A 21125-nucleotide genomic window follows, 5' to 3' on the forward strand; every position below is an offset into this window, starting at 1 on the left:
TTTTTAAGTATTATATATATATTAAGGGTAATCTGTTGGCGCAACGGTAAACGTTGTTGTCGTGTGACCAAGAGGTTACGGGTTCAAGTTTTAGGAGCGGCCTCTTGCCAAATAAATTGGCAGGGGAAGGCTTGCCCCCAGTACACCCTTGTGGTGGGACCCCTCTTCAGACTCTCGCTCAGCGGGGACGCGTAGTGCGATCAGGCCGTCCTGTTTATTATTATATATTAAGGGTATTTTGGGAAAGTCACACAAAAATAGTCTAGATATGTAGTAGGGTGAGTAAATGGGTTAAATATGTAAATGAGTCTTCCAATGGACCCAATTTTATAATTTTTCTATTAAAATATTCAAGTTATCAAATGAGAATTTGTAAGTGTATTGACAGCACACAATCAATTAGTTTTATTTTTTTTGTTTGTGTTTTTGGTACATTACATTTATATTTGCTGTAAATAAATTACACGTTAACTCTTGTGATTCTAAAATTGTTAAATATTACTAAATCCTTGTCTCTCACTTAATAGACACATCCGTTACTAAAAGACGCATCCACTTAATCTATATTGTATATGTCACAATTACTAACGAGTCGTTTAATATAGAGATTTATTATCCCATGTTTGTTATGCAACTTTAAATAGATTAAATGGAACCATTTTTATTCCACATTGATACTACAATGATATACGAACAAATTTAAGTTTTCAAAAGTTTAAATATTAAAATTAACTTGAGAAATACTTAGAACACATACTAAATTTTCAAAATACAAACATATACATAAGTTAACTTGTAAATAGAAGGAGTAACACCACATTATATAATAGCTAATATAATTAATATTCCAGTACAAAGCGGCAACAATTGATCGTTCCGAAGGAGAGGAGACATGTTGGTCCCGTGTAACGTAGTATGGTTAGTTCCAAGGGGAGGGGGGGGGGTTTAGGAACTAATGTAACTTTTTCGTTTAATAATGCTGACTTAATTAAATGTTTGACGATCTAACTCAGGTTTTAGGTCAGCAAGGCTGAATGAGGTGTGAGACAACTTTAATCAGAAACTGACTAGAGCTGTTTCAATTATGAGTTGGGAAGTAACACTTTAGGTCAGCTTCCAACTCAGCACTCTGATTACTCAGCGTCGGCTTGTACAAATTATTTACTGAGCAATTTAAGCAAGTAACACATACATATACATATATATCAAGAGAAAAGGGTTAGAGATTACTCAGCAGACTTATCCTGGTTCGGCCTCACCGCCTACGTCCAATCCCCAGAATCCCTCCGGGCTTTTTCAATCCACTACTGAGCTCTTTAAAGGTAGAACACAAACCGTTTACAATAGTAACTGAGTATGCAAGAGTACCGTCCTCTATTCGTCTACTCAATCCTATCAACCACTGAACACTATAACCGAGTATTCAGATTTTCTCTACCACTGAGTACTATAACCGAGTACTCAGCTTCACTCTTCTAACTTTTACAATTGATACAAGATTGTTCTCACAAAACGAAGAACACTTTAGATGAATACAATTCACTCTAGACTTTTACACAATGATTGGAATTGGGTGTAAGAACTTGCTTTTTCTATTCAGACAGCTCCTCTTTTGGATTTTTGACTTAGTGATGATTTTTCTTGTCTGTATCTCTCTTGTATGTGTTCGGCAATGATCCAAGTGATGAACTTGTCCATTTATAGTGAATTTTGAAGCTTCAATGATTTGAAAATCCGACATAGCCGTTGAGAAGAACGGTCTTCTTCGTCATCATGTGGTCAGCTTCCAGAACCGCAGGCCAATCCTGTCTTCTGATTTGCGCAGGAGCCAGGTTTGCCAGTTTCATCTTCTTGCGCCAGGTTTGTCTTCTTGCCAAACGCCAGATGGTCCATGCTTCTCGAAAAGGTCCTTGAAACAGATTTCTGAGGCTTCTGAAATGTGTCAGACTTTGTCTCGCAAGTTGACGGATAATTGGACGCTGACTTGATTATCACTCAGCTTGACTTAGTGGCGTCTTGAATTTTGCTCAGCTTGACTTCGCAACTTCGCCTTCAAGCTTTCTTGAAGAAGACATTTCTTTTGTAACGCTGAGTTGTGTTCCACTCAGCTTCTGCTGTGTGCCTTGCCCATGCTGACTTTGTTCTGTCTTTCTTTTATAGACTTTAACTCCTGTTCTCGTTAGTTTAACTTACTCAACATTGAACAAACGTATTAGTACAATTAAATCAAAGCACTTAAATTTAATTGTTTAATCATGGGATTAACTTAAATAATTTTGTCAAATCAAAATCATGTGGAAAGGTGTTTCAACAAGACAGAGCATGCAAACACAGCAGTAGCAGTAGAAAGCAACATCAATTAATTGTTGTAGAGGAGTATTAACGCAGGGAAGAACAAAAATGCCCAGATAGCAATTTATAAGGTGAAGATAGAGATCCTAATTAGGATAGGAGTAGGAAATTACAAAATTTGATAAGGATAATTTAGTCTTTTCCATCTAACACAGCTGATCTCATATCTAATACCACTCCCCTTTAGGTATAAGTTTGATGGGATAAAATCTTTATCCCTCTAATTGACTCATCCTCTATCTCACAAACAAACAAACAAACAAGAAATAACTCATCTCAATCTTTTTATCCATATCCCCATGTCTTTATCCCCTATAACAAACGTCTTGTAAACTTAATATTCGGAGAAAAACTTATTTTCAATTAAAATATTAATTTTGACATGGATTCTAATGATTTTCAACGTATGTAATGGGAATAAAAAATAAACGAATTGTAACTATAAAAATAAGAAAAGATACGAAAACAAAAGAATCAATGACTTTTTTTTTTGTTTTGAAATAGTGACATTTTCCTTTCTTGAAAGATAGGTTGTGGAAGCGGTTAGGTAATTGGAGTTATTGGTTCCTTTCCACTGCAGGTAAGGAGGTTTTAATTAAGTCAGTAGACCAGACGTTACTCACTTTCTGCATGAGTGTCTTTCTTCTACCCAAATCATTGTGTGTAGAGTTATAGAGGATAATGAATTCGTTCTAGTGGGGCATGAAAGCTGGGGGACAGGGTCATATTCACTGGTTTGACTGGTCCATGTTAACTTATAGTAAAGTAGAGGGAGGGATGAGGTTCAGAGATGCTCATGAATTTAATCTGGCGTTGTTGGGGAAACAGGGGTCGAAGTTTCTTACAAGCTCGAACACGTTGGTAAGACAAATTTTTAAAGCAAAGTATTATCCTTAAATGTATTTTCTTTTCTCCAAACTTGACAATAATCCTAGTTTTGTTTGGGGAAGCGTGTGGTGGGCTGTATCGGTGCTTGAGCTTGGTGTTCAGTGGAGGCTAGGGGATGGAAAATCAATCTTAGTTTGGGGAGATTCATGGATTAAACCAACAACCCCGTTTCAGGAACAATCTGTAACTGTAGCGGGTCATGAACAAGCTACAGCTGATGAAATATTCATTCCGGGTACAAGGATATGGGATAGAGGCAAAATCGAAGCATGTATGACTTTGGGGAATGCAGCTGGGATTTACAATATGGTTATCCCGGCCAGACATGCTCACAATGGGTTTCTGTGGAATTTTACCAAATCGGGTTCATGTTCGTGCAAGTCTGTGTATAAGGTGTTGGTGGAGGGTCGGTTTCAGGGGGTCATAGATGTGGCTTGGAAAAATCTCTAGGCTTTATCTTTACCGTCAAGGATTAAATCGTTCCCGTGGAAGCTTTGTTGGAATTGTCTAGCAACGAGATATCGACTTGCTACGAGGAAGATATTGATTCCCATTCTGATAAATTCTGATGAACTTTCGACCCGGATTCCTTCCCTGTGGGGGGCGTCGTTGCGTTCGATGGGGGGAAGCTCCGATGTCAAAGTCAGTATATGTGTAGAGAACAAACTATAATGACAAAGTAGGGTTTAGGAGAGCGAGAGTATGTGTACCTCAATAGCTTGTGATGCAAGCTATTTATAGTCATGTAGTCGTAACTCCTGGTAACTAGAAAGTCTCCATTAATGCCTCATTAATGGCGGTTACTGATCTCATTCAAGTATGACCGTTAGCTCATTAATGGGTCATTAGTTGCCTTTATTAGGAATCAGCTCAACCGCTCGACGGGTGGATCGAGGCATGATGGCGAGTCTCCCGTAGGTTTGACTACGGATAACGTGTGGTGGAATCTATGTGATCCGCCACTCGGATGGCTTGCTTGATACGTCATTGCTTTCCAGATCGTCCGAATACGTAGTTGTTTCGGTAAATATCCTCTTTGATCCCGTAAATAATATCTCGATGTTATCAGAAGCCCCCCCCCCAAAGTTCTGTTAAAGTCCTTTAGGGCTTTTGCACTTCCTGGCGTGCCGTCATGATGAGTCGCATTAATTACCGCTCTGTTCCAAACCATTTATTACGCGACAAGTGTCCTGGACACATAGCTCGAGGTAAGTGACGGCACCTTCTTCAACTTATTTCTTTCTCTTTCTATCTCATTTGCTAATTTCCTTTCGATTTTGCTTGTGTTTTTCCAGAGCTTTTCCGGCGTCAAGAATCTTCAAAGCTTCTGATTTTCCATGTAAGTTAACCTTTTTCTCATGTTCTTGTTGTCATCTAGGTTTTTATGAGTTCTTCCTTTGGCTCTACCACTAAACTCTTTGATTTGACCACTTCCTCCGAGCCTTTGTTTAGTTGGACCTCTTCCGAGAGCTCTAATTCCTCTGAAAGTACCCCTGTTGTGATTTATCCGAGTTACGTAATACGGTGAGAGAGAGTAGGAATCGTCACCCTCGTTTAATTGAAATTCGGAACCCTTCCGCCGCTGTAGCTCATACCGCTCCGGTGATAGATCCTAGGACCCTTTCGGGGATGAAAGCTTCCCCTTCAACTCCGATTAGAAAAAAGAAGCCTCGTGTAGAGATTACTTTGTCTCACATGAGCGCCGCAGATCTTACTGATTTGGCGGATCTTTATCTTTGGATAAAAAATTATGAGACCGAGTTGGCGGCTGCCCATCAGCGACCCGCCTATCCCCCTATGGGATACCTATCCGTATACAGTAGTCATGTGGAGAGAGGATTCCGCCTTCCTATTCCTCGGATGATGGGGGATATTTTGGAGTTCTTTGGGATCACTGTCCGCCAGCTGCATCCAAATGGTTGGTTGGACATAGCTCTAGATTGTTACTTAGCTTCGAATCTGGGAGTAGTCTGTAATCCTCGTGTCTTCCGATCTCTTCACAAACCTTCGAAGCGTCAAACCGAATCTTTCTTCACCTTTGCCAAATTCAAAGGTTATTCGCCTTTTTGCGACAAGATGTCAAACGTCCATCTCTGGGACGAAAATTTTTTCTTTGTTAAAGTGAAGAAGGGCGAATCTCTGGGATTCCCGTTGAATTGGAATGCTAATCCTCAACATATGGCTGGAGACCTGCGTATACTGACTGACAGCGATGAGAAAGTGGAGGATCTTATGAAGAGCATCAAAACGGATGCTTGGACGTACGCCGTTGCCTTGGAATTCATGATGAATGACATTCCCCTGGTCCGCCGAATGGGGAATGAGATTACTTACGTGAAGTTTACTAAACTTGATGAAGGTACCTTTGTTTCTTCCTTGAACCTTGATTATTTTGTTGTTCCCTTGTCAGGGGTTTGTCTGAGGCCAGTCGCGCCGTTGCAGAGAAGCGTAAAAAACAAAAGGTGTTGGAGGCCCAGAAAGATGCGCAGGTGGCGGATCCCAGTAACAGCTCTGAGAAATGCCCTTTGGAGGGTGCCGTGGATCCCCCTAATAAGAAGAGGAGATCAGCCGCTGCTGGTGGAGAGAAATTACTGGTGGATGCCTTGAAAGCTGGGAAGCCTAGGATGGATCAGGAGCAGGTATGTTTACTTTACCGTTTTTCTCCCTTCTACTATGGATTATGATTTAGGCCTTCTGCTTCTTGCATAGGTGGTTAATCCCAACTTGGGAGGATATTGGCTCGCCAAGTATGGTGATAAAGGGTCCTTGTGGAACGAGTCGGTTAATCCTTTTTCAACCCTTTACCTTATGCTTTATATTTTTCAGCAAGTAAATTTCTAGGTTTTAGGACTTATTTTGCTGGTTCAAGGTAGGTGGCCAGCCGTACATTGGAATGTGAGCCTTTTTTGAAGGCTTTGAAGCTTTTATTCCTTTTGAGGAAGTTAAGCTGCCTTAGGCGATTGATTTGCTTCCTATCTTTGAGGTGAATCGATCCGCCGCCAGGTCTTGAAACTCTTCTTTGGGAAGAGTATTTGAGAGTGTAAAGATCTCACGTCTGAGAAATGTTTTAACTCTGTCTCTGACGGTGATCAATTATTTCCTATCTTTGAGGTAAATTGATCCGCCGCTGAGATTGTTGTTCTCCTATCTTTGAGGAGAAGGTAGTTATGCCATGATGTCATTATTCTACCATGGGAATGCGTTTGTTGCCTCCCCCTTTTTGAATCTGGAATATTTATATTGCTATAAGAAAATACTTAAGAAAGAATTTGCAAGATGAAAATTTCTCTTTATTAAATGGCGATTCGCCTTATTACAGCAAATTGGTCTTATGTGTGAGCCTCATTAAAACCTTTAATAAGAAAAACCACATGGGATAAAACCTTACTAAAGGAAAACGAGTACTCAAGACCTTGGTTACATTTTATTCTCTGGCGAAATATTTGCGGAGGTTCTGAATATTCCACATCCGTGGCAATGTGTTCCCCTCCATATCCTGAATCTTAAAAGTGGTGGGTCCAATTTTGGTGACTATCTTGTATGGCCCCGTCCAGGCGATTCCCAACTTTCCTTTACCCTCCGTGGATTGAATTTTTTCCGCCTTCCGGAGCACTAGATCTCCTGGGTTCAGATCCATAAGCTTGGCGTGTCTGTCATGATAGGCTGCGATCCTCTGTTTGTAGGCGGCCATTCGTGCATACGCTTTCTCCCTTTTTGCTTCTAGTTGGTCGAGACCTTCCCTCAACCTTTGGTCATTCTTGTCTTCTCAATAGAATAAGACTTTGTCGCTAGGGACCTGAATCTCAATGGGGATCACAGCTTCTACGCCATAGGAGAGGGTGAATGGTGATTCACCTGTTGCTGTCCGAGGAGTGGTTCTATATGCCCATAGGACATTCATTAGCTGATCCGCCCACTTTTTGTTATGCTCCCCCAGTCTCTTTTTTATGCCTTTAACGATCGTTCGATTTGTAACTTCAGTCATCCCGTTGGATTGGGGGTAGTAAACAGAGGCGAACCTGTTCTGAATGCCTTGACTTTCGCAGAATGCTCTGAACTCTCCACAATTGAACTGCGTCCCATTTTCAGTGATAATCATGTGGGGGACTCCAAATCTTCCAACGATATTGTCCCTGACAAACTCGACCATCCGCTCTGCATTTATGGAGGAGACTGCTTCGGCCTCTACCCACTTCGTAAAGTGGTCCACAGCTACTACCACATATTTCCTTTGTCTCTTGGTAGAAGGAAAAGGACCGACAATGTCGATTCCCTAGATGGCAAAAGGTCGTCCTTCGATAATGGGCTTTTGTAGGTGCTTAGCCGTGTGGGACTCGTTTGCATGGACTTGGCAATTATGACACGTCTCTACCAGCTTCTGTGCATCAAGTTCCGCCGTAGGCCAATAAAATCTGGATAACCTGGACTTTTTCAGAATGGAGGCGGATGCTTCATGGGCTCCGTAAGCACCTTCATGTAATTCTTTGAGGATCTATTGTCCTTCTTCCATCGTAACACATTTCAACCAGGGGTGTCCAAAAGACTTCCTGTACAGTTGGTCATTTATTATGGAGAAGTATGCCGCTTTTCTTACTATTCATGTGGCTTCCTCTTTGTCTTAAGGCAAAGCCTCGTTTGTGAGATACTGCTGGATTGGTGATCTCCAATCTCCCACGACGGGTGTAAGAAGTGCTATGACTTCTGGGGAGAATGCCGGTCTGATTTTTACCTCGAATGGGCACTGCAGGTCCGCCCACTGATCTTTGCTTGAAGCCAGCTTAGCCAGGTGATCCGCTTCTATGTTTGATCCTCGTAATACGTGAACTAGCTCCCACTTGGTTTCTTTGATTTCCAGATGGTTTAATAGCTTTTTGAACTCCTCTACATATTTGACCAGAGTTTCATCTTTTATATCAAAGTTTTTGATCACCTGATTGACCATTAGCTTAGAGTCGCTGTAGATCACAACTCGCTCTGGCGTGATCTCCTTCAGCAGGCGTAGCCCCAATATCAAGGCTTCATATTCTGCGGCATTATTCATTGTAGGGAACCCTAACTTCGCAGCATAATGTAACTTGATGTAGTGTGGTCCCTTGATTACTACGCCTATTCCTGCACCTTCTGCTGAAGAAGTGCCATCCGTGTACATTGTCCATTCCTCCACTTTTGGTTTGGGAAGGTTTATGCCCTCTTCGGTGAATTCATTTACAAAGTCTGCCAAGACTTGGCTTTTCAAGGCGGATCTGCCTTCATAACAAACATCAAACTCTCCTAGGCGGATCGCCCACTCCATCAGCCTCCCTGAAGTTTTCGGCTTTTGTAATACCTTCCTCATGGGTATGTTGGTGCGAACGATGACTGTGTGTGTTTAAAAATAAGGTCTCAGGTGAATTGAAGTGGTGACCACAACCAAAGCCATCTTATCCAATCTTGAATACCGAGTTTCGACATCTTTTAGGACTTTGCTTACATAGTAGATCGGATATTGTTGGCCGACTTCTTCCCTTATCATGACTGTGCAAACTGCTTTATCAGTAACAGAAACATACATGTACAGATTCTCACCTTCCAAAGGTCTGCTCATTAGAGGCGGTTCTGAGAGGAAGCGTTTGATCCCTTCGAAGGCCTGCTTGCAATCTTCATTCCACTCGAATGCTTTCTGTTTTTTTATCACTTCATAAAAAGGTTGGCATCTACGAGAGGAGCATGAGATGAATCGACCAAGTGCTATGATCCGCCCATTAAGGCGTTGCACCTCTCTGACATTTTGTGGCACCTTCATATCCAGTACAACTTTGATTTTATCTGGATTGGGACCTACTCCTTTCTGGCTGATCATGTATCCCAGGAATTTTCCATAAGTTGCCGAAAAAGTACACTTCTCAGGATTTAACTTGATGTTGTGATGGCGAAGGACTCCTAAGACTTCTCTTATATCCTCTGCATGCCTCTCCATGGTGGTGCTCTTAATGATCATGTCATCCACATAAACTGAGAAGTTGTCACCCTTTCTTCCTTCGAATATTTTGTTCATCATCCGCTGGTAAGTAGCTCCAGCGTTCTTTAGCCCAAAAGGCATGACCTTGAAGCAATAAGTCGCCTGGTGAGTTACAAAGGAAGTTTTGATCATGTCTGATGGCTCCATGAGGATCTGGTGATAACTCGACTTCACATCTGTGAAGGAATATACTGCATGTCCTGCGGTTCCGTCAACTAGGATGTCAATGCAAGGCAAAGGGTAGTTGTCTTTGGGACAAGCCTTATTAAGGTCCATGAAATCGATACACATGCGGTATGTTCCGCCTGTCTTTTTAACTAGGACCACATTCGCCAGCCATTGCATGTAAATAACTTCCTCGATGGCGTCCGCCTTTTTCAGTTTAGATATCTCTTCCACTATCACTTTCTGTCTCTCTGGCCCATGATTCCTTCTCTTTTGAGCCACTGGGACCGTGTTTTCGGCGATATTGAGCTTATAAGTGATCACATCTGGACTGACCCCTGTGAGGATCTCATCCTTCCATGTGAACACATCTTCTGATTCGCGGAGAACTTTCGTAACATCCTCCTTAATCTCAACTCTTAGTCCTTTGGCGATCCGTACCTGCTTACCATCTGCAATGAGGAACATTTCTGTATCTCCAAGGGCAGTCATTGTTGGAAATAGGGCTAAGATATAGCAGCGGAAATATAAAAATTTTAGCCTACTTCCTTTTAACCATAGGATCCGTTAATCGTTATTTCATATAAATAGGGATAAGAAGAAATACCTTTCGATGATCAATCTACCGTTGCAAACGAAGTGCCCACAACTTCAAAAGAGATGTAAACTGTTTACCAATCTGCCCCTATCCGAAACCGACCTTCCAGACCTCCGAACGACAATCCCTTCGGTGGAAACGTGGAAGAATATGTCTAGAAGCTACTGTCCAAAAATCGCGACGATCCGACGGTTCAATCTCCGGGAATCCTCGAAATAGTGAACTGACCTGATGTAGGCGAAGAAAAACGAATTTCTCCCTTTTGATTGTTTTTCCTGGTTGAAACACCCACCTGCCCTAAGGGAAGGCGGGCATTTATCCCGCCCGCCCTAAGGCCAGGCGAGTGCAGGCGGGATTTTCAGCCCAGGCCATCTTCAATGAGTTTCATTTCCGAACCAGAAACGGAACTCGTGTTTTCGATTCAAATTTAGTAAAAAAAAATTCTGGATGGATCATTAGTTCTTTTCCTTTGTTGTGTCCACCAACCATGATTGTTGTTCGGATTTGTGATTTTGTGAGAAATTACAGAGAGGATTTCCGTTTTTAATTGAAAATATAACAATGGCAAAAATGTCCAAAAGATGATGATAAGTAATTAGGGGTATTTAACAATCTACTATTTTTAGTAGAAAATGAAATTTAGGTAAGTACCTCTTCAATATAATTTACTTTATTTCTATATTTAAATTTTACTGCTAATGAATTTATCATTTCTTGAAATTTCAAAAGCATATCTAAATAGACTAAAATGACATTGTCGGAAGGTGCTGCACTTTCTTTGTAATCAATAATATCAGTTTTTGGCGAAGCAGTTTCTCTCCCTCTCTCAAAACTTCTATTCTTCTTCTCTTCAACTGTTTATCAATTTCATCAATTGATCTTTCCGTTGATTGAAATTTTATTTCTCTTTCAAGTTGTAGTTTTCTATTTTAAGAGGAAGAAGGAAGATTGTCTTCCTTTTTCCTCTTTACATCGTTCTGTTTTTTATTTTTCTTCTTTTCTTTGTTCAATAAGATTTTGTTAGATTGCATATATTTTACAAGATCTCTTAATCTGCTTCAATTGCATTTGTTGTTTATTATCTTTTCATTTGTAACATTTTCTGTTTTAGCAAGAGCAATCAAGATCCGAAGATTCAGAGAAGTTTAAATGATGGAGATTGGATTACAAGTGCTTATCTGCAAATTTGGAGTTTCAAAAGTTTCTGTTTGTTTTTGTTGTGCCTTTAATAGTTTCTTTTGCTCATTGTAGTCATTTTTTTTACCTTTATGGTTTCGGTACGGTATTATTCTTTATTTTCTTGTTGTAGTTTGATATTTTCTTATGAAATGATGTACTTATTTTATAAAAAAAAATGACATTGTCATTTCCTCACTTTTTTTTTTTTTTTTGAATTACATGTCATTTATATCATTTTCAACCTCTAGTCAAATTTATTAATAGAATATCAATACCAAAAACCAAAGAGTAGATAGTCCCAATCTCATTAGATTATAAGAATAACGAGTTATAATTATCGCATCAACTTTGTTTGTATGTTTAAATTTTACAGTTACTGAAATGGTTAAATTGTTTCTTGAAATTTCAGAAGTATATTTAAAGGGACCAAAACGACATGTTTCGTCTCTTTTCTGAAATTTCATATGCCTTTGGATTGTGTTCAACCTCTAATTGAGTCCATCAAATTTGTTTTCCCAAATTAATTGAGTAACTTCTCTTTGGATTAAAGGAGTTTTTGGTTAAAGTTAGAAATCAGAATTGGAATCGGAATCGGTATCGGATTCACCATTTAATAATTATTTTTAGTTTGGTTTAGATGGGAATCAACTACAGTAAAACCTCTAAATTAATATTGGGACCATAAAATATAAAATGGATCAATAAATTACTCCCTCCATTCCAAAATATAAATCATTCTAGGTTGTTTCACACAAATTAATAAATACAATAATATAGAATGAAATTAATGAATTTACATTGATTAACTAAAATAAAATTCTCTCTTATATAATGGTTGGTGAATAAGTCCTGTAATTTTACTTTTCAAAAAAAAAAGTCGTGTAATTTTGAAAAACACATGGATCAAGACAAAAAAAAAAATTAATGCTTTGACCGGAAAACTGTACTAAAGCTTTTAAAAAGCTAGAAAAACTTATATTTTTGGGAAAAAAAAAACTCAATTGCTAGAATGACTTATAAAAAAAGAATTGAGGCACTAATAATTATTAATTTATAGAGTGATGAAACTAAGGATGGAGCTGAGGATGATTCAATACCTTTGGAACTAGTTACAAGAAAGGAATCAATTATAGCATCAACCACTCTTTACAATTTTTTGTTACAATTTGACAATCGTACATCAGAACTTTTAAATGCACTGAGAATAGTTAGAGATGAAAATCAACTAGATTTAAATTTCAAGAAAAAACAAAGTACTATAGAATCATATTTTGCTAAATTATCCAAAGTGGATATCTATATATACTTGGCATAGGCATTTGAGAAATTATTAATTTATAGAGATAATAAAATAATATATTTTATAAACGGTTGTTTCAAAAAAATATTATCTTATTAATTTATTAAAATTGATCATTTTTTGAACTGGTCCAAGCCGGGACTAGAAGAAATTATTATTTTAAAAAGATTATTAATTTATCGAGTATTAATTTATAAAGATTTTATTGCACTTTGTTTTTTTTCTTGAAGAACAAAAATGCATTAACTAATAACCGTAATATCCTTACAAAGTGAATCAAGCAACCAAATGGGAGCTGAAAAGGACGATAACTGTCTAGCATTGGACTGGACGTGTCATGCAACGACATGTGTTGTCCTGTTCGCTAGCCCAGGTGAAAAAGACACTTGAAAATCGTGTCTGCTGCTTAAAAGACACTTACAATCCTGAATAATAGAGCCAAAATTTGACCAATCAATCTCAAGCGAGTTTAGCCCTAACATTGACATAGTTGAGTCCAATGACCCAATTCATCGCCTCTCGTAATGCCATTGCCTCCACGATACGTGGCTTGGTGCTAACAGTAAATAACACGTTGTGGAAGGCCATGAACGACATGTCCGAGCGCTGAAGTAAGCACTCATACCGCTTGGCACCTCTCCCGGGAATAGTGCACTATCAACGTTATACTTAATGAAGTTGCTTAGTGGCTTTGTCCAGCTTATCTTTGCAGCAGCCCGCCTACCACAGCTATTTGGTCCTTGCCTCTGCATCGACAGCCAATCTGCAGCAAAACGAGCTACTATTCATAAAGCTTGTGTCGGTTGTAGCAACCAGTCCTCCCAGATCAATTTGTTTCTTTGTCCCCAGATAGACCATAATGTTACAACAATGGCCATTGAGAGCTCATGCAATTGTGATGCATAGATCTGCAAAACATATGGCTTAGATACTCGTTGCTAAATAAGGCAACATCAATTATCATGTAATTTCAACACTTACACATAGTCGACAAACAAGTGAAAGTCATGCTCAACATCATAATGGGAAAAAAAGACATTGAATGTGATAACATCGAGATATTATTTACGGGATCAAAGAGGATATTTATCAAAACGACTGCGTATTCGGACGATCCAGAAAGCAATGGCGTATCAAGCAAGCCATCCGAGTGGCGGATCACATAGATTCCACCACACGCTATCCGTAGTCAAACCTACGGGAGACTCGCCATCATGCCTCGATCTGCCCGTCGAGCGGTTGAGCCGATTCCCAATAAAGGCAACTAATAACCCATTAATGAGCTAACGGTCATACTTGAATGAGATCAGTAACCGCCATTAATGAGGCATTAATGGAGACTTTCTAGTTACTAGGAGTTACGACTACATGACTATAAATAGCTTGCATCACAAGCTATTGAGGTACACACACTCTCGCTCTCCTAGACCCTACTTTGTCATTATAGTTTATTCTCTACACATATACTAACTTTGGCATCGGAGCTTCCCCCCATCGAACCCAACGACGCCCCCCGCAGGGAAGGAATCCGGTCGAAAGTTCATCACCAGTTATCAACTGGTGCGATGAGCGTGGAAGTTCTAATCCAAAAAGGACTCAGTTCACAACCCAAATATGGAAAGTGGGGGGTCTAACCCCCCAACCAGAGCTACAATACCACTCGTACCACCATCAATTAATCCCACTATAAACGATGGTCGCGTTGATCCCAATACACCAACCGTCCATGACGAAAGGGACATGTCGCCAGAATCCTTTTGGGAGATTTGCGCAGGTACCGTAGGGAGAGAATATGGACCTGTTATGGAAGGTCGATTGAGGGCCTATCTAGAGAACCAGGATGTAGGTGGACCCACGATAGGAACTATTCCCTCACTGAATCGTCGTCAACCGCCAAGACCGACCCTATCACAATGTAAAAACGCCTATGTTGGACCCAATGCTTACCGTGATTCGTCATTTTCTCTCTCTCAACCTGTGGATTCAACAATCGTTAATCCGGAGCTCGCTAGTAACCTGCCAATAAACCGAAGCTTATTTTCCGATATACCAGAGGAAAGTTAGAGGAACAATCAACCTCCCCTGAGGAACACAACAAACCCAGGGATCACTATTGGCGGATCCCGAGCTCCTCCAGTACAAACTGGAACGTTGGCGGATCAAAATAACATGGTATTGGATCAACCAGAAGGCGGACGCGATGGTCACAGACATAAGAGACGAACCAGGACACATAGGAAGGGATGATCCAAATCTCGTTCTCACCATAGACGCCGAACTAGATCCTCCCGGCGTAGAAGATCGCCCCCACCTTCCGAGCGAAGGGAGAACGAACGCCGAGCTGGGTCACCTCACCAGGTCATGCAACACCCGCCACCAAATCAAGGTGACGGTGGCCGATCTCCACCAAGGGGGCGTGGCGGCGGCGGAAGAAGGTCACCATCGGAGCCTTCATCAGGATCTAGCTCCTCTTTCTCACAGCGAAGCAGGTCTCATAGTAGGAGACGTCCAAGAAGGGATCAAGGTTCTATAGCGGATCAGATTAGGGCAGAGATACGCAGACAGAACGAGGAGAATGCTAGGCACAATCCGTTCGCCAATCGAGAATCGCCCTTTACTGCGTGGATTGAAGCCGAGGAAACCGATAGGCATTTTAAGATTCCGAACATACCAGCCTACTCCGGTGAGGATAATCCTGAAGCTCATGCAAGGAATGTTGGGGTTTAGTGTCCTATAGACAATTGTTCTAGGATACAAACTTAATGTAAATGAAGTGTTCTTTATATCATTTGTTTTAATGAGATATATGTTTTATAACTATATAAAGGCAATCCCTTTTAAGCACTAAATAAAGTCTAATAAAAGGAAATCCGTAAGTTTTTTTAAAGTGATTATAAAGTGTTCATACAAGCATGAAGTGAGACGAAACTTTGTAATAAACTAATAAACTTAAAACCACCCCAAGTCAAGTAATATGTTTAGGATTGACATATCACTATTGAGACTTGCATGTAACAATGTCTTCTGTCCGACAGAAAGCTGATCTCACAAGCTTCATATATATAGATATCTGGACAGTTACATGGATCCGATGACAAGTAGTTCATTAGGATTGGGGACCCGACTTGAGATAACAGGATGGGTAGATTCATCCTTGTCACCTGTTCATCTCATTGGTATTAATAGGTATAAATAATCCTCAGACTCAAAGGAATGTTAATTGGTCATTCTAGATTGCTGAATGTGACGCTTTGATCATGTTGTAACATGATCCTTAACAGAGATGACTCTGGGGTGTGAACAGCAGAGGTTGGGTATCACAGGAAGTGATTGCGGGATCGTTATACATTGGATTGAACATTTATCACTCCCGATAAATGGGATATATGTCCATGGATCGCTTGTGGAAGTCTTGACTCTAAATCTTTGCAAGGTGATAGCTTAAGATTGAAATGAGATTTCTCTTAACCTATCTAATTGGAGTTGACTCGGCCAGAACAAGTAAAACGAACGTCTCGCTATATGTGACTTGACATTACCCATAGTCATAAGATTCAGTTCAAGGACGTAGTTGATAAAGGATCGAATTATACCGTAACTAATACGGAAAGGTCAACGACAGAATCAACCTGTCTTCTTATAACTCTAGGGGAATGATTACGGACTTTCTAATCACATACTTTGTACATAATTCCGTTATGCAAAGATTAAATATAATTCTTTGAAAATTAATTTAATAAGTTGCATACGGCTAGTAGCAATAAGAACCTAATGGGTCACACATAAGACTTGGAACCCAAAAGAGAGACAGATGCTAATTAATTGACGGAAGCCCAATTGAGCCCAATAAGGCCCAATTACTCAAGGGGGGGCGATTTATGTATGTAGATACATAAATAATTAGTTTGATTTTATTAATCCTAATTAGATTAGGATTATGAATTAAATTAATTAAAGGATAAATAAGTTATGAGTTTTAATTAGATTATATTACTCATATTATTATCCAATAAGGTTATTGTTATTATCTTTTATATTTAGATATATTAATAGATAATATTTAAGAATTCTATTCCGAATTGAATTCTTATTCAATAAACCTAATTCTATCTAACTAAGGATTAGATACAAGAAAGATTATAAATACCCCCTATGTAGATTTTCGAAATCTAGCCCTAGTATTCAAGAGAGAGAATTTCGAATTCCAACCCTTAGAAGAAGAGAGAGAATTTTGACCCCTAGCTCGATGACGAGATTTTCCACCGCTTCCTTCCGTTCAATTGATTTTCATCTCTTTCTCTTTATCCTTGATCTTGTGTTGATTAATTAGAGACAATCTACTTTGGTTGTTAATAAACGGTTGATTCTAACTTGATCTTATGTTGTTTTGTTTTGTGCTCGGGAACTCGAAGTAAGAGTTGTGGACACTTCGTTTGCAACGGTAGATAGAACATCTAAAAGGTATTTCTTCTTATCCCTCTTTGTATGAAATAACGGTTAACGGATCTTGGGGTTAATGGAAATAGGTTAAAAATTTTATATTTCCGCTGTTGTACGTTAGCCTATTTTCCTTCAGTGGTATCAGAGCCCGCGTTAAATCCGTTATTTCATATATGAAAATTTAGAAGTTTTTCAATCAGATTGAATAAATATTTATAGTTAGGTTAATTAACAAAACTGTTTTGGTTAATTAGTTCTAAAAGATAAATAAGTTTTAATTAATTGTTAATTAAAATAAGTTATGCACATGTTCCTAATAGTTTTGGTTGATAATCATTGTAACAAAATCTATTAGTTTTATGGTTAGATTCCTAAAATCAGTTTTATTTATTCTAAAAGATAAAACGGAAAATCTATGATAGTTTTTCCTATTTTCTGAAAATCGTTTTAAAACCGATATATATATGTTTTATATTTATAAAAAAAAATTATAGCAATTCGGGCGCGACCCGACTGCTATTGCGCGGTTGCTGCCGCGCGGCAGCAACCGTGCGCGGCGCCTGGCCGCCGCTGCCGCAACGCAGCGGCGGGTCAGACGCCTAGGGCTGCTGCCAAACGGCAGCAGCCCAACCTCGGGCCCGGCCCGAGACCCACTTAATTTTAAATCGTTTAAAATTAGTTATATATATATATATATATATATATATATATATATATATATATGTTTCAGAAATTAATAGTTTTCTGTTTTGATTATCGAATGAAAATTTGTTTAAAAGTTTGTTTTACCTATTTGTAAATCAAAAGGTTTTAAATGAATTCAAATCAAAATAATTGGGACGTGCATAATTAAAGTTTTGTATAGTTATATTAATCTAAAAGTTTAATATAAAAGGATACGAAACTGTTAGAAGTAAAATTGGATGAAAGTTAATTTGATGAGTTAATGTTATTAACCTAAATATTACATAAAATACTTATGTAATCAACCAATTAAATTTATTTAATTGAGTCTATGCATGTTTGGAGTTATGGACATATTTGGACCCTCTTTTAGTCTTTTGGTATTTTTGAAATAGGGCATGCGAGTCCTGCCTATCTACTATCTATTGTAATTTCTCCTATCATCTAATTCCTTTCAATTCAATTGAAGTTTTCTTTAATAGAATAGAAATTAATATGTAATTTCAAGGCGCCATGGAGAAGACGGAGGACCTAAAGAGAAATATGTAATAGTTAGTATTTCCCTAGGTTTGGCCTTTTATTCCGTCTCTGGCTCGAAGGAATAATTTAGATAATATGTTCATAACGCCAATGTATGTGTCTGATGTATGCTAAAGCAAATCAAGACTAAGTTAGATTATGAGACCTAAAATAAAATCCCTCATTAAAAAGTTAAGTAAATAAACAAGTTATTAAAATCGGTTGCCCCTCCCTAATATTATAATTCAGCCGGCAGTACTGGGGGCCTTTGGGTTGTTGAGAAAACTCAAGCTCGGGGTCTTACGGTAACACCTGAATTATCGAAAATTACTTTTCATGAATATGGGGTAATACTTAAATTAGATTATGATAATTGGATGAGCAAACTCATGTTGTCATAAACTAATGGGCAATATGGTTGGGATTAATGTGAATAGCATATTAGTTACTAATGTGGTTAGTAACCCAATAACCTAGGAATCACATTAAAGATGTGATTGATTACATGAATCTACCTAACGAATGAGACTAGCTTGTTGAGCAAACTCAAGGCGAAATCTCAGGAGTTAGGATCCTAGCTCACTAAAGGATTTGTGAAATTCTTCGAATTAATATGGAGGGCTATTAATTTGGCAAAATAGTGGGAGCAATCTAAAATAAACTAAAAGGCCTATAAATTTTAGATTGATATACTTTAAAGCAAATGAATAACATACGTTTACTCTTTCTCACTCTCAGGTTTAATTAAACACTCTTAAAATCATGACTAAAACCAATCTGCAAAACATTCTTACCGATAACAAGTTGAATGGTTCAAACTTCACCGACTGGTTTTGAAACCTCAAAATTGTTTTGAAGTTCGATAAGATAGGGTATGTACTAGATACATCGATACCCCCTATCCCTGAAGATGATGCTCCCATCGAAGAAATTGATGCTTACCAGAAGCACAAAGCTGATGATGATCATACGGGATGCATCATACTTGCATCGATGACACCGGAATTACAAAGGCAACATGAGGAAATGGATGCCTATTCCATCATCATGCACCTTAAAGAACTGTTTGGGAAACAGACTAGGTGCGAATGCTACGAGATATCCAAGTTACTATATCGTAGCAGGATGCAAGAGGGCACATTCGTCATGACACATTGTGTCAAGATGATTGGCTATATTACCAAACTTTCTAGTATTGGATTCGCGATGGATAATGAACTAAGCATAGACTTAATTCTTCAATCCCTACCAGAGAGTTATTCACAGTTCATTATGAACTATCAGATGAATGACTTGCAAACCTCTCTTGAAGAGCTTGCAAATATGCTCAAGTCAGTTGAGCCCAATATGAAAAAGGACAAGGCAATATCAGCTCTTGTCATAGAGGGATCAAAGAAAAGGAAGGGGAATTTTCCCAATCCTAAATATCCCAAGAAAGGCAAGGGAGCCATGCCCACTAAAGCTAAGGGAAAGGAAGTGAAGAAGCCCAAAGGAGAGTGCCACTTCTGTGGTAAAGACAGGCATTGGAAAAGGAACTGCAAGGAGTACCTAGCCACCCTCAAGAAGGGAAAAGGCAGTGCTTCAACATCTGGTATGTTTTATATTGAAATAAATACAGTTTCACAGTCTGAATCTTGGGTACTTGATACCGGATGCGGATCTCATATTTGTACAAATATGCAGGAACTAAATCGGACTAGGGAACTGAAGAAAGGAAGCATAAACTTGCGAGTAGGAAATGGAGCAAGAGTTGCTGCCCTCGCAATTGGAGATTATGTTTTAAATTTGCCCTTTGGGCTTGTAATAGAATTAAGGAACTGTTTATACGTTCCTCAAATGTCTCGCAACATTATTTCTATTAGCCGTCTTGTTGACGACGGTTTTCATATTTCAATAAAAGACAAACATTGCGTTTTTTATAGAGATTCGATTTTCTATTTTTCAGGAATATCACAAAATGGGATTTATGTGTTAGATAACAAAATTTCTGTTTTCGCAATTGATACCAAAAGACATAAGCTAGATAATTCAACTTACTTGTGGCATTGTCGCTTAGGCCATATAAACAAAAGACGCATGCTTAAGCTACATCAAGATGGGCTTATAAATTCAATTGATCCTGAATCATTGGAAACATGCGAAGCATGTTTAAAAGGTAAAATGAAAAAGACACCCTTTAGCAATAAAGGTGAACGTGTATCAGACACTCTAGGACTCATTCATTCGGATGTATGCGGTCCTATGTCAGTCCAAGCAAGAGGAGGATTCAGATACTTCATAAGCTTCATAGACGACCATACCCGATATGGTTATATCTACTTGATGAAGCACAAATCTGAAGCTTTTGAGAAATTCAAATGCTTCAAGAATGAAGTAGAAAATCAATTAGGAAAGAAAATAAAGACACTTCGATCTGATCGAGGTGGCGAATATCTTTCAGATGATTTTCTGAATTATCTAACTGAATGTGGGATATGCTCACAATGGACACCTCCCTATACACCACAACACAATGGTGTATCCGAGAGGAGAAACCGTACCTTACTAGATATGGTACGATCCATGATGAGCATAGCATTACTTCCAAAGACATTCTGGGGCTACGAGTTAGAAACCGCCCTCTTCACCCTAAATCGAGTACCAACTAAATCCGCTAGTTCCACACCATATGAATTGTTCGTTGGTAGGAAACCCGTGTTCTCATTCATGAGAGTATGGGGTTGTTCAACATATGTCAAACGCATTGCGTCCGACAAACTAGATTCTAAATCTGATAAATGTTTCTTCGTTGGATACCCAAAGGAAACTATGGGATATTACTTCTATCATCCAGATGATCAGAAAGTAATAGTATCCAAGCACGCAACCTTCTTAGAGAAAGAGTTTCTCGAAGACACAGAAAAGGGAAGCATGATTGAACTTGATGAAGTTCAAGAACAAGAAACACCAACTGAAACAACAGAAGTGGTTGAGGAACCCGATGCAGTCCCATTAGATGAGAC

This window comes from Euphorbia lathyris, chromosome 2 (genome assembly GCF_963576675.1).
Source record: "Euphorbia lathyris chromosome 2, ddEupLath1.1, whole genome shotgun sequence".
NCBI classification, from domain to species: Eukaryota; Viridiplantae; Streptophyta; class Magnoliopsida; order Malpighiales; family Euphorbiaceae; genus Euphorbia; species Euphorbia lathyris.